Source organism: Anopheles coluzzii, chromosome 3 (assembly GCF_943734685.1).
Source record: "Anopheles coluzzii chromosome 3, AcolN3, whole genome shotgun sequence".
Lineage (NCBI taxonomy): Eukaryota > Metazoa > Arthropoda > Insecta > Diptera > Culicidae > Anopheles > Anopheles coluzzii.
Window position 1 is genome coordinate 4,813,303 of NC_064671.1, and position 14,015 is coordinate 4,827,317.

The 14,015-nt window shown below is 44.2% G+C and overlaps 2 protein-coding genes across 3 annotated transcripts in view; one reads left to right on the top strand and one right to left on the bottom strand.

The window, feature by feature from the left end:
- Positions 1 to 14,015, bottom strand: part of LOC120955667 (ejaculatory bulb-specific protein 3-like) — a 322,541-nt gene that overhangs the window by 273,631 nt on the left and 34,895 nt on the right. The window lies entirely within an intron of this gene.
- LOC120954667 (protein kinase C and casein kinase II substrate protein 3) overlaps positions 1 to 14,015 on the top strand; it is a 34,259-nt gene that overhangs the window by 5,299 nt on the left and 14,945 nt on the right. The window lies entirely within an intron of this gene.

Consider the following 14,015-nt stretch of genomic DNA (forward strand, 5'->3'; position numbering starts at 1 on the left):
GGCGAATGATGGCTTGATTTTTCTTATTTTTTGTCGTTTTTCAAAATTGGAAGGATTGAATGGTGGCGGCATCTGCAAAACAATTTGTTTTGTGGTATTTTTGTGTAGTGATTCACGAAAAGATGAAGATAAAGCGCAGAGTTAAATTCCACCTAAATAACTATCGTTCCTCATTCCTGCAAATAGGTAGCCAGACTGCTTGGGAACAATCTCTTGAATGTTTTAATTGGGAATAAAACGCACATAAGGTTGAATGGGTCGTGTGGTGTTGTGACAATGTGCAGTGACCTAATGTATTGCTGTTTTTGGGTTCAAATCCAATAATGACCGTAAGGTTGGACCATGATTTGGTCATTTTATTTCTACTTCTAATAGTTCATCCTATATTATTCTCATTTATACGAGAAAGATACCTTTATAAGTCTTTCCAAATGAAAAAAAGGCTAAAGTCTGCTAGTATTTGTGTGATGCGCTTAAACAAATGCAAAGATGAGATAATCACGACCTCGTTGAGGCAGGTGTTTTGGAAGATCAGTTCCGTGTGATCTTCAAGCAGTAGTAGTAGTATAGTAAGTGTAGAGCTTCTCTCTTGCCCTTCCTAACAGCACATTTGCGGTGATGATTTATGGTAATTTTGTTTCAACCAACCAGCTAGAGATCTGGCACTGTATCTGGTTTTGTTCAAGCGTTGTATTCCGAGACACGGTGTAATATGATAACGTTGTGCTGTGTGTGTGTGTGTGTGGCGTTACTGACCGGTTAGTTATCTTCCATTTAGCGATCCTTGCGTAATCGCGTTCGTTCTGCAACGTAGCAGCAGCAGCAGCATCTCCTCACGCGATGTTTACGTGGTTCGTTCTCGATCATCACCTGAACGCTAGATTTGGCACGTCCGATACGAGCGGTGTGTACGGGCGGAAGTGTCTCTCTTTCTCTTTCTTGGGTTCTTTTTCACTTCATTGGACAACCCAGTCGAAACGAGATACGTGTGAAAGGCTGTGAAAAGCGATTATATATATAACCCGTTCGGAGGGAAGAACACAGAAGATAGAGACCCGAACGACGAACCATCGTTAATGTGGATTCATTCATTCTTTCGTTCTGTGTTCCGTATTTGTTCCGTAAGGAGGATATGTCTCTGTGGGAGGCTGGGAAAACGGGGTGGCCTGACTGGGGTGTGGGGAATCGCAGAAGCAGCATAACGGCGAAGGTGGTGTGAAGGTTAATGTCCAGCATGGAATGTCCCGATCGGGAATGGTGATGTTGGTATTGGTGCGTCATTTTTTGGAGCTTTGCTGCTGCCGAAGTTGTGTGAGGGATTGAACCTTCCACGTTGTGCACGTTGCTTTGGTAGGACCGGTTATCGGGGACGACGATATAAAACATCCACGTACGAAAGTCAATCACAACTCTCGCTCCCGGGGTGTTACTCTTATCTGTGGAATGCAATTCGTCACGAGAACTTTTGTCCTCGGAAAGGGCTTTTGTTTGGCACAAAACCTATACTGCAGGTGAGAGGAATCTGCCTTCAACAAAGTACCATTTTTATGAACACCAAGTACCACGTTATGATCATCCGGAACATCCGTTCCTACCGGCCGAAACAGAGAGAAAGAGAGAGCTTCTTCAAGGTGCCCTGATGATATCTTATCGTGTGTGTAAATATGTTCTACGACACAGGAATACAACTCCACTAGAATCCACCTCCTCGTCCGCAATGCGTCGTCACAGCAAATTGAGTCCCATGTGTGTGTGTGTATGTTGTCTTACGCAAGCCTCTCTGATAGTCTTTTTCCCACTTGTTTTACGTTACATTTCTAGTGTCCTCCGATAAGCGAAAGCTGGTCGGCAAAGATAACAAAGTGGAACAAAGTAGGATCAATTGAGTAGTTCGTTTTTGGGGCGAGAAATATCCAACGACAAACTAGTATAGGACTACAACTTAGGGTATAAGGAATGGATGCAGGATAAGGGTGAAATCTAGTTTTAGTTCGCATCGAGTGAATTGTTATGAATTTGCTAATTTGCACATGAAAGATATTGTGAATTTTAGTAATTATGCAAATATTTTATTTGCATGCATCTGGGTCACTTCAGTTTACCGTTGCAATCATTGTTGTATAGACTAGTTTTGATATTATTATTTAAAAGGGTGTTCCTTCTTTTCTGAAAGGTTCTTATCGTCTGCTTTTGAGCCATTTCCACCGTTTCTCTCCCGTTCGATTCGCTCAATATGCAAGAATGGATCGAAAGGCATCCCGCAGCTAATTGGCATTTGTGCTTTGAAAGCTCTAGCCTTCCGCTGGTCATGTTGCTCCAGTTTGCTCCCTACTCTCCCCACATCCTCACATCAACCACCACACGATCGGCTTCCAATCAACGAACCATTGCGACATCATAATTGCTGCGGATTGTCAAATCCAATTAGAGACGGAACTGTCATATGAGCCCGGCCGCAGGTGTGTGTGTATATGTAGTTGCCTAGTTAGTTGCAGGTAATGCGAGTTCTTGGCCTGCTCTACGACACCGGCACTAATACGATTGTCCGTCCAGAGCATTATCGACGGGGTGTGGGTGTGGTGTGCCGGTTGCGTTCGTTCGGTTTTCGAGGAAATGCGTTGGTCCTGCATTTTTTGGTTGTATCTATTTCTCGATCCCGAGATCCTCCAGAACCCATTGGGATGGGGAGGATATGCCAACTGGGTTTTTAAGCTTTATCGATCCTGTTCGATGTGATATTGAGGCGAATGAGCTGAGATCAGATTACACTGTTAAACATTAGATCAGGTCTCTCTGTTTGTAAGGTAATAAACTCATTCCATTGTAAGTAAATCGAAGCCGGAAATTGTATGCTTATTTGAGCTTAGTACAAGTTGCATTTGGGTTTCTCCGGAAGTTCTTGTTTTACACTCTGAAATCTTGGCGTCGAACTAAGCAGTAAGCTCTTGGTAAACGAGCATATGTTGGCTATGAATTTGAATTTGATCCATCGAGTAGATAAAACATGAATAATTGCTTTCAATTCCAAATGTACGACTTGTCTTGGCAAGCCGCATAGAGCTTTGTAGTTTGACTTTTCGTGCTGGGGGGATTAAGGGGCTTGTCATCCAGATCGTTACCACTGGTGTGGTATGTGCTACTCCACCACACAATCGAATTTGCCAACGAAAAGGGCCTCAGAATTCCATCTCAGATCACATCGAGCTACTTACTAACTTCGCTTGAAGCCTGTTTGACGCTGAAGTGAAGTAATCCGCTTCTTGAGAGAGGGCCGTTTGATGTTGCAGGCAATGGGACAAACAACACTCTCACAATAAAAGCAAACTCTGGTCGGATTGTACCATTTAAACCAACTGTATGACTCCCGTGCACCACCAGACTTGTATTGTTCCCATGACTGGTTTAATGCAGCTTGTGTTTCATGGCTCTCCGGAGTGTGTTTGAGAAGAGAAATAGAGGGGATACTTGATTCAAAGTTTAAGCATTTGTCTAAATACTCAAACGACTTGCAGACAGTAGACCGGTGCTATATTTCTGCTGCCCTTTCAATTGCTCGCTCAGTTTCCTTCCAATTGTGAGCAGAAATGCGTCTTGTGTACACACTACGGTTGATTAATTCTTTTTCTCAACAATGCTGACGAAGGAGGGTTGCGTTTAGCAAGCAATTCCACCAAAAATAACAAATAGAGCTGTTTAGAGAAAGGACTGACGATTGATTGTTAGAGCGATTTTGCTGGTGCTGAGTGCTCTGTACCTCGTTTTTAATGTACACATTCTATTTCGATTGTGCTTAGTGGTTTTGCCAAACTGCAGATAAGAACATGTAAATGTTTGCCTTAACTTTTTTTAATTAGTGTGGGATAGGGCAATAAAACATTGTCTGGAATGCTGTGCGTCATTTCGGTTTGTTTTAATGTTTGTTTGATAATGATTAAAGGGTGTAGTAGAGCAGAGTTGCTGAAGCAGTTCATTCCAATAATTAACCAATAGATTTGGGTGTGGCTTCATAATCATAAAACTGGAAGTATGTTTACTACATCAAACTGTTGGGTTGGGACTAAATTTGTTCATTTTTATCAACCCGCTGCCTAAGCATTTCGGCTTTATCATTAAAGGTTTGCCTTGAGTCGGCGGGCATTGCTTATCAAAGCGATACGCGCTGCAATGCCCTGATTTTGTGCCGGCAATGCAGTCTAAATATTGATTTGTTTGGAAAATTACCGATTTGATGGACGTCAATCAAACATAGAAATGATTGAGTGAAATAAACGATTTAACTTACATTACAAGATACTTCACGGGTTGGCTCCATACAATAAACTCCACTCTAGGATTTGTTCCATAACTCGATCGAGAGAATTCCAAAATACTCAAATCCTCAATTACTCAATTTAAACGACCGCGTGCGTGAACAAACCTTCGCAGAGGACGCAGAGGTGTATGTTGACGTAAATGACGTTAGCAAAACATTACACAAAAAGTAAGCAAACTCACATTATTTTCTGTTTGTTCCAAGCGAGGCCGGCTACTTTCCCCTAAAAGGAGCCACTGCATTTTGTTTGGTTTGCGGCAGTGTGTAGTGTGTCTGTGGCCGCGGAAGATTACGTAGCAGCTAAAGATATTTGTCTTATGTATTTGAGATGTGCATTGCATGATTTGAAATGCGCCCTCCTCTAGTTACGGACCGCGCAATGGTCGTCAACCGTTAGGACTGGCTTTAATTAATCGTTTGAAAGGTTTTGTTGGTGAGAGCTTTATAAATTATTAATAGGGCTAAAAGTAGGGTAAAATCATGCGCATCCCTTGATCCCCTCCCTGATCTTGATTTTCTGGAAGATGCTCGTTCCCCCGCGAAGTAGAGTAAAGCAGCAAAAAAAGAGCTGCTGAACAGATGAAACAACTGCGTGATGCAAACTGGTACAAATCAATCCAAGTAGCTGGTAGTAACACCCATACCCACACACCGTTTCGATGTTTGCTCAACACCTTGCTCAACAATGTGTGTTCCCTGTTGCTGATATGGATGTGGAAACGGCCAGCAATCTTTTACTGCTATGGATTAGCGCCTGATGGGGGGGAGAGGATGGAACTAGTACAGCCAGACGAGCGGTCATGTATCTGTGTGTGTCTGTGATTGCATTCGTATCTGAACTTACACATATCGTGGCGCTTAATGTGGGAAAAAAATGGAAAATTCACTTTTCCCCATCCGCTCCGGACGGTGTTGTTGCTAACAAGTTGCTGCTGCTGTTGCTGCTGACGGTTGGTTTGGTTTGGTGAGTGAGTAATCAATGGGTGGGTAAATCTCACTAACTCTTTTCCCTTAACTACTATTGCCACCACACCCTTACCCACACTTGGAGAGGAAGTTTATCTGCATTTTGTCTGCCATTTTAATTAAATGTTAGCTGTGGGAAGTTTATGTTTGTTTAGAGAGCAAGAGCAAGCGATAGATGGGGTGAAACTACAGCTGCATTGCGTTATCGCGTAACGAAAAGGGTTTGTAGTTTGTTGTGTGTGTTGTCCGGCAGAGCGACACAAAAATATATTGGAGTTGAAGTTTAAATACACAAATCATCATCATCATCGCCGCCGTTGTGGAGTGCCCTTGCCCACACGGTGGCATTAATGATACAATTATGAAGATTTATGCCTTTCTTCGGGTCGCTGAAAACGTGCGTATGTACGTGCGTGCCAGATGTTAGCGTGTGCATACGGAGAGTCCGTTTAAATGGGAACCCACGGCAAATAGAGAGATATTCGTAGCGTGCCTCAAGGAAGAAGGCCCCACACACAACCACACAAATTAAGTCTGATCGGTCCGAAGCTGCTTGCTGTCAGCACCAACGCTTGGCTCGCGCAAAGGACCAAGTTTTGGTGTAAATGAATTTACATGGTGTTACCACGCCTGCCCTCCCTGTCTCGGTCTGTTGCAAACATATTCGTTTTAATGAATATTTCAAAGTAGATTCTCGTTAGCGGACAGGTTCAAGGTGAGTTCTAGTTTTGAAAAGGCGTTAAATGGAAATTAATTACATCCTTTACAACATTTACTCACCTTAAAGCGACGGGTAGATCGGTATGCAGTGATGAAGAAAGAGCATGTTATTATTTTGTAACCAAATTTTCGATTGTGCTTGTTTGATGTGAAATTTTTCGACTTTGGGCCTAACGTTAATTTCATGGAACATTTTTTTGAATGGCACTACAGATCAAGCAACACAGATAGCAGCCGGCACCAGCACCGAAACAATGTCCTTTTGTAGGTTCATCCAGACCATGGGAAAGAAACGACTCGGAAGGGAGGGGGGGGGGTGGAGGTAATTGTATCAAACAATCGAATCTGGGCCAAGCGGACAACAACCTCCTGCCACCACCGTCTAAAAGGGGAACCGATTTTGCAAAGACTGTGTTGTCTCGTGCCACTTGCACGCACTTTGCATCATTGAAGAATACGGTTCTGTGTTGCCATCGCTCCCAGCTCCCAGGCTATAGAGAAGTGGACCCTAGAATTGCAATGTGTAAGGTGAGCGACCTCTCCTGCGTACGTTACGGCGTATGTTGATTGCCACTGATAAAAGGCCAGTTTATACGCACGGCCATCATTGCTGTGGATTTAACACATGTTCTTCGTCTCGAAGGTGATGAAATTGAAAGCAACGGGGGATGCCTCTACTTCATGCATTCTGGTACTTCAGAGTGCGATAAAAATGACACATAGGAGTGTGTTCCTGCCGTTTTGCAACTTTTACATTCCCTTCGAATTACTTTAAGCTCGTGTAACTGTCAGCGGAAGACAGCAGCGTTCGGTTGTTTATTTAACTTCCACACGACGCCGCACGATAAAGTGAGAGTGAAACTTCGCCAAAAGCATTTCACTTTCGTCGACGGATTCCATTCCTTCGCTCTCTGGGATATTTTTAACACTTCAACGTGTCCCGTGTGCGCGACGGGATCCTCTTGATCGCTGGACACTGGGGTCTCTTCTCTGCTTTGGGTCAAGTCAACAACTTTGCTTTACATTCGATGCATTTTCGATTCGACATTACCAGAGATCTGGCGGAACCGTTGGAGGAAGACACACGACGACGTAAGTGCCTGGCCGATGAGATGATACCGGTTTGTGAATTTATTTTATTGCGCTGCCCGAGCGGTCCAAATTCGTGTGCGACGTGTGTGGAATAATATTAGCCTTTGCTCACTTTCAGTTCCCGTTCCGGCGGCCGCCGGGCTAATACTTGCATTTCTCGCCGTTCGAGAAATGCTTATGTCGAATATGTTTATCGTGAGGAGAGAGGATCGTGCCGGTTGGGAGGGAAATTTGCGTGCAAATTAGCAAACGAATTTTCTAATCGCTTTCGATTTGCTAATCTTTCTCCTCCGAGGCTTTGCAAATCCCACATGTATGTGTGCTCAAATGTATGCTGTGCTGTGGTGGAACTGATCTGTCGATTGTGAGTGAGTGCGCATAGATTGCAGGATAAGTGGAGTTGGGTTATTTAGTGCAACAGGTGGCAAGCGAACTGTGCTGCGGTTGGGACACAAGAGGGTGTGTCTGTGTGCGTAAAGCGGATCGCCCCAAAACCAGTCGAGTTGAGGCAACACTTGCCGATTTCGGCGGCATTGGGAACAGCTCCCCAAACACAGCTCTCTGGCTGACTGGCTGGAGCGGAATCGGAATAAGATTTGGAAGCAATTTCGAAAATCGAAAGTTTTTGACTTTCTGCCAACAAATGGCTCCAGAGGGGACTGTGTGTGTGGTTTTGTGCCAATATATGGCGGGATTGGCATTCCAATTACTCTCTCCTTTAGCCAGACAAATTTACACAGATTGCACAGGGAGCAATGACACATACACCGGTACCATTACCAGGGCGTGTGTGTGTGTGTGACACGTGGATTGAGTAATTAAATTGCAATATTGAAGCTGAAATGACACTCGCCTGTATGAACAGGGCGCACTTCTCCCTTCTTTAGAGACAGCTGTGCCAGGCATTGCAAATTTTGGATGAGCTTTTCCTTTTGCGTATGCATAAGCACGTCGAGGAGGCTAGGAGGGACATTACGCACAATCCGATTACGCACGGTTGTGCCTTTGGTCATCGATTAGCTCTGAGCTGGAATGCATAACCACGCCAACACAAGTGCAAGTGAAATAAACCCCTTTGCCTGCCTGCCTGCCTGCCTTGTGATCATTTATTTGTGGTGTACATGAGGGGAGAGAGAGAGCGTAAGCCTCATGTGGGCTGAATGCGAAATCAATCAGCAAAATGATTATTATGGAACACCACGTACACACAAACGTAAAGGAAAGGGACACGAGTGCGATTTTTATGTGATTGTACATGATTAAAGCGGTGCATTCGCGTGCGGTACGAAACGCGCGGTGCAGACAGTTGACATAATACGTTTTGCGCGCAGCCCCAATCCGCAAGCCGCCAGCGCCACATGCAGTTTGACATGGTTTGCGCATGCAGCGTGTGTTTTTGGTGCATAATAACGGGCGCGGAACGCCAGAAAATGTCAGACCTATCAAACAGCAAGTGACTTTTAGATTTCTTAACGGGGCACAAATTCCAATGCCCCGATATATATATATAAAAAAGGCAAACACGTTTTTAAGGCATTATTATTTAATTAACCCACATGAAATGGTGTTTGTGTGTGGTTCCATTTTCGGAGGCATTTTATTTGAATTTTGCACGCCTGTGTACACTGAACTAGTCCAGAGATAGAGAGAGAGAGAGAAACAAGATGTTGATGATATTAACGATTCTACAACTTTTCAATTCTTGAAGTGGTTAGAATTAGGATAGCAAAAGTCATTCAAATTTATTGTTTTTTTTTAAGTACAACCCATGCTTTTAGACATTTTCAAAGTAGGAAATGTACGTAATGTTGCGAATATAAAAAAAGACTTCTACCTCCAACCAAAACGCCTTCAAGCGCATCATCTTGACAGTGACGATGTGTTTATTCCCAGCCACCCTGAAGGTTAATGGCGTTTGTGTGTGTGTGTGAGGTAAAGCCACAAACGACGAGTGTCGTTTGGCGGAGAAACGATGCGTCGCGCTCTCCGGGTGTGACGACGACGATGGTGGCGCAAATGATGATGACAACCGGCGATGAACTTGACGATGGCCGATTAAGGATAGAGAGTAACGGAAGTGCTAAGTTAAGTTTTTACGTGGAGAAGGAAGGTAACGAGTGATTCAACGTGAGTGATAAAAACAGGGGGGAATAGACGAGACTCATTTACATTTTTGGGGTATGCATAGAGTGGTATGAAAATTGCAATAAATCTCGAGCTGTGAAAAGTTTCACACGCGCGCGCGCATGCAATTCGGTTAGCTAATGGAATAATGATCGATTGGACATAATAAACGCTGCTCAGGGGGGAATCAATTCCCCAAACACAGCAAACACGATCGCGCAAATAAAAACGAATCTTCGAAAGGAAAGCAGCAAAAAATGTGTGTGTACTAATCAAAGAGGAAAAGTGCATCTACTGAGTGGATCGGAGCGGGTGTTGGACGCGCACAGACGGCCCTGTTCATTGAACTCCCTACCCAAATGTATAGTCCGTCGTTGGTGGGTTGGAGGTGCGATCTTAGCTATCTGGTGAACATTTTTAACGTAGTTTCTTCACCACATGGTGTGTGCATTTTACTCCCACGTGTACATCGTGTGCGCTGCAGCTCTTCACCAAACCAGCTGATGCTTCATGCGGGCCATAGTGGGCTCTACTTTCGATTTCGTAAAAATTATTTGTTTTGCTACCACCACCTTCTTTCTCTCTCTTCCATCACCGGCTTCTTGCTGCTGTACGTACTCTTGGCCATTGGGGGGGATTGTTTGATCGAATGGAGAAGCTTATCCTTTCCCTCTCACATTCCCAACCGTGCTACCGTTAGGTGGCTGTATTTTCTTTTTTATTTTCACACTCTTTTCTTCTGTACCCGTTAAGCGGGTGAAAAAATGTGCGGAAAGCAAACGTATTGGCGGGCGGGCGGGCGGGCTGGCTTGGGCTGGGGTCTTAAATGGCTCGATCGGATGAATCTATCAGCGGTGCGGGTTTTTGATGGATTCGGAACGGATCAGATTGATCCACACCCAGCCGGCAAACGAACGGATCGGATAGGCTTGCCAAAAAGGAAAACAAAATCGGTGGCAGATGATGATGATCTGCTCGTTGTCGGATAATTATTTCACGATGCCTGCCTCCATATGATGTACTGTCTGTACCACCTAACCACCCGACCAACCCGTGGCTGTGGTTGTGAGTGTGTGCGAAGTTTGTGTAGGCCAAGATCAGCTGACTTTTCTACTGTTTTTAATTTATATTTCGAACCAAGCAGAGAGAGGTTATTTTTTCCTAACTGCCTTCGTACCACCACGCTGGTGTTTGGTGTTGCCGTCCCCTCCAGGCTATAGAGAGAGAGGGAGAGACAGAGGGAGCACGTTGGGGGAGGTTCAAATATTTGCTGAGGTAATTGGTTAAGAAAAGATGAGTTTTCATGATGATGGCGATGAAAGTTCCGCACGGGAAAGAGAGTTTTCGCTAGCGTTTTCGCTTTTTAAGAGCTTTTTTGTCTCCTCACTTTCGTTGGTTTTGTTTTTTTGTTATTATTGTTGCGGTACAGCAGTGTATATACTGTAAATAGAGCGAAAAGGGGAGAAAATTCGTGTCCATTTTGTCATGATTATGGATAGGACTGCTTGGTTTCTTGGATAGGCACTGGGTAGATACAAAGAAATGACTTACTTAGAAAAAGTAAGATTTATAACATCTGAAAGTAAAAATGCCTCTCCTCTTGAGTTGGTATAAAACGATTTAATAAAATCTCCATTAAATGACACATTGACCATTTCTAATTATAGTTTTTTTCTTGTTTTATTTCTTCACAGGTAAATTGAACGATTTCAATAAGTATCTGAACGGAAGTGTTTGGTAAGAATTAGGTACATTTTTCTTAAAAAGTCTATATGCATTTGGGAACTTGCAATTAATCTAATGGCTACTGGTTTAATTTCACACGCAACGATTAGTCATGTGTGCGTTTGTGTTTTATATGATCAATTGATGTACCATAAATACAAATGCGTTTTTAAGATCCGCAGCCATGCTGGCCTTTCAGCTACGAAAGCATTACTAACGATAAGATTAACCGACCATGATAAAGCTTTGATGGAAGTGATGATCGTTGATGCTATCCATCGACTGTGAGTGATGATCGTTGATGAGGTAATCGTTTAGCTCTGGCACCTTGCGCTAGCATCATTTTCCCTTCCCGAGCTTCGATGTTCGTGCTGCGAGTAGTGAATGCACCTGGTGCATGTGTATGAGTGTTGTGTGCTGTGATATCTTCGAATGCTTGCCACGCGTCGTATAAATCCATGGCGAGAAGATGGACTTATAAATGTTTGTCATTTCGTTTTGCAACATTTAACTCGCGAGCGAAGAGTGCAGCTGACCGTGGCCCTTAACTGCTGTCTCTTGAATCTTATCGCACGGGACAATGGTGGGATGGAGGTGGTGGAGGGGTTTTGCCGTGTTGCGATATCGTTTCCTCTCCGTTTGTCTGCCGCCCTTGCGCGCGATGTCGTGTCCGATAGAGTAGACTATTAATTGCTATTTCCTGCCCAGACGGCTTTGCTTGCGCGTGATCGAAGCGGCTGGAAGCAACCCGTTTGGCAGATAAAATGTTCCCTCAAAATAAACATTCACCACCACCGCACAAAGTAACAACTATTCGTGTGCAGTTCGGACAATAAAATGTAGTTTTTAGGGCGCCTTTGTTTAACCGTGTGAAACGTGTGTGTGTGTGTGTGTGTGTGTGTGTGTGTGTGTGTGTGTGTGTGTGTGTGTGTGTGTGTGTACAATAAATGTTTGTATATGACTCTGTGTAACCCACCCAACATTACGCAACTCCTTTCCAAGACGTGCTGCTGTCGTGCAGTGTGTTCGTTTCGTGAGCGTGCACGAATAGAACGTCTTTATCTTTGACGCTGATTGATACGACACATTTCCCCTTTGATCGTTCTTGCCTTCACGCTGGACATTGGGGCGAATCCCGACAGGCGATTGTGTTACCTTATCGGCCATTGATAAAGCATATGGCGCGTGTGTAAACGCCTTCAGCCCTAGTACGCGCAAACCACGTGCAGGCAATGGTAGGCAGGACGTAAGCGACAAAAAAGCGACATGACGTGATGCGGAAGGTATTTATTGAGCAGTTTAGTGAATTTAACTACACCGCATTCCCGATGTGTCTTTAAACAACCTAATAGATGGCACAGATTCTGATTCGTGCAACGATCGCTTTCCGTAGCCGCTACGCAGTGCGCTGGAGTTGTAGAATTTGCTAGCGTTTCTCCCAGCGGTAGTGATCGAGAAAGTCGTTTCGCTCGAGCCACATTAACCGAATTTGTGCCGTTTTTGCATAACAATACCCAAACCGTGCGCGCTCTAGTTGTGCTCAACCCCAACGGTGGCCAGTTCCTGCTCATTGCGTCTGAAACCAAAATCAACCCCTCACCCATTCCTTCTCCCCGCTCGTTTGTGCTTTGTTGATGTTGTGTGTGTTTGTATGTTGTGAGGGTAGAAAACGTACACACAACAACGCACGAAACTGTGAGTTGCATTTCCGCGCGCTCTTCGTGGGGGCCTTAGTTGGCAAAATTTGAAACAACAGCACACCGAGCACCGGGTTCGAGAATCGTGCACTGTGCTGTGTTAGGTCCGAGAGCGCATTTCGCAGCAGAGAAAACTGTATTGTGTTGTGTCTGTAAATCAATAACATCGATGGTGGTGTGTTCCCTTTGCTGTGTCCGGGTTCTATCCGGGTCTCGGAATTCAGTCGTGGGGGAAAATTTGATCTAAAGGGAGTCTGTACTAGTAGAAAAAGGGTGTGTTTCAGTGTTGATCGCTATGATTTAGGTCAGTCGGAAATGGACCAATCGTGTCCAATGCCTTTTTTACAGTATCCCGCTGCGAAATGCTTGATTTGTGTGAATGAAACATAAAAATGAAATTGTTAACCCGTCTGGCTGAATCAACGCCCGAGCCGCGAGGTCTAAAAGCGAAACCCAAAGTGCTGCTGCTGCTGCTGCCAACTTCAGCCCGAGAACCTGCCGTAAATGTAGCGGACCAACAAAAAATAAAAAAAAGCAACGCTGATTTAGCTGTAGCACTGTCTGTAGCCGAACAAATGATTCGCTGTCCTGCGGGAACACAAGTTGGGGAAGGGTTTTTGGTTGGAGTCGACGGTCCAGAAAGCGACCGAACCAGCTTCAGGGCATTTTTGTAAAGTAAAGGGCACTGGCGATAAGATTGGGTTGGGTTGGTGTGTTGCAGCACGGACAGAGAGAGAGACAGTGAGGGGAAACCGACATTGTGCGTACACTTTGTGACGAATTAAAGCAGCGAAATTGCCCCAAAGCCATTCGTGGCGTCCCGGCAAGTAATTACTGTTATTTTATTTGGGTTTGCATTTTGAACGGGGGAAATAAAAAGGGATGGTAACCAACAGCTTCCTTTCCTAACAAGGCGCCAAACGTAAAGGAAGCTTTTAAAGAGCGAAATGAACAAACTCTAATTTTATGCAAATTTATGTAGATTCAAGGGGTTGATGATAGACTATTTGCTATTTGTTGGTATAAAATTAACTGTTCTAACTGTTCACGATCACATGGGATGTTTATCTCTAGAATATGAAGATCACCTCCGTTCTACACTATGATCACATTTTGTTTGGTCATTAGCGACTCTGACACGTGCGAAATAAATGCACTCAAGATCTGTTTGCACATGTGTGTCCCAGATGATTTGTTATCATGTGATGGAGCGGCACACGTAAACCTTTTACGAGCGGAAACTTATAAAGTAGTCAGTGGAGATCAACGTCAGAGAACGTTTGTATTGTGTGAAAGGAATTTAAAAATACTATTACTTTACTAGCAATAAGAAGATATTGATAGCTATCCATCTAATCGATCATAATCTCCAAATGAGT